The 1,194-nt window shown below is 42.2% G+C and overlaps 1 protein-coding gene across 1 annotated transcript in view; it reads right to left on the reverse strand.

Moving 5' to 3' along the window:
- Positions 1–1,094: 1,094 nt before the first annotated feature.
- Positions 1,095–1,194, reverse strand: part of LOC125029779 — a 4,651-nt gene continuing 4,551 nt past the window's right edge. The window contains exon 2 of the mRNA XM_047619919.1: positions 1,095–1,194. This exon is cut by the window's right edge and continues 1,305 nt beyond it. The gene's annotated coding sequence lies outside the window, so the exon portion shown is untranslated.

Raw genomic sequence — 1,194 nt, forward strand, 5'->3', positions numbered from 1 at the left:
TCTAATTTTCATTGCAGTTAATCATGGCAGAGATGAGGCCTGTCATTAATCGAGAGTTGAACACATGCTCACTATCCATTTCCATTGCCTCTTCCGGGATATGTTTGCCCCGTTGCACACACACACACACACACACACATACACACACACATACACACACACACACACACACACACACACACACACACACACACACACACATATATATATATATATATATATATATATATATATATATATATGTACACATACACGAAATAAGAGGAAAAAGAGTTAGATTATCCTTCTCAACGTTGAAAGGCGGCGAATGAATGGCCCATCTCATACTGTACTTTAGGAAACGGATTATCTCGATTCAGACTTTTGAATACTACCCTGTTCACGCACCCATGTACATACTAACGCAGCCACGCACAAACACACATCCGCACACATAAAAACACGCAAACCCCCTTACAAACTGACCCACCTGCACAACCCAGCACACAAGGAACCAATGCTTATCCCAGTGCATGGGCGAGCACGTGTTAAGGCTACCAATGGCACCTTCTGACAATACCCACATAGATAACATGGGCTTTCCCATTGTTATTATTATTATCATATTTTTGTGGGATTGATTTCACTCCCTTTATTACCATTGTTAGAAGTACGGATGTTTGCTTTTACTTATTATGTGTGTGTGTGTGTGTGTATGCGTGTGTGTGCTGTGTGTGTGTGTGTGTGTATGTGTCTGTGTGTGAGCATTGCTTGTGTGCGTGTGTGTGTGCGTGTGTGTGTGTGTGTGCGTGTGCATTACAGGAAAGAATTTCATCAGTCTGCATAGTTATTGACTTATGGCAACACTAATGGCCGACCTTTGGCGTGATGTAACCCCATGGACGAGGCGCGGACGGGGGGGGGGGGGGGGGGGAGATTGTGGGTAAAGGTCCCCGCAATATTGTGAATCAGACTGGGTAGAAAAATTCCTCCCCCCTACCCCAACTTGCCTAGAACACGTAATGGTGCTACACTCCAAAGCGATTTTCAGTAGGATTTCTGTCACTTAGTGTGTAATAACAGATGCTTGTGTGTCTATGTAGATACTGAATATATTATTTCAATTATATGTTTTATTCTGACATAAAATGAGAGAAACAGACCATTGTTTTTCTCGTAAGAAGAAGAGGTATATGCTTCTGCGTAATTATTAAA

The sequence above is a fragment of the Penaeus chinensis genome, chromosome 10, assembly GCF_019202785.1.
Source record: "Penaeus chinensis breed Huanghai No. 1 chromosome 10, ASM1920278v2, whole genome shotgun sequence".
Lineage (NCBI taxonomy): Eukaryota > Metazoa > Arthropoda > Malacostraca > Decapoda > Penaeidae > Penaeus > Penaeus chinensis.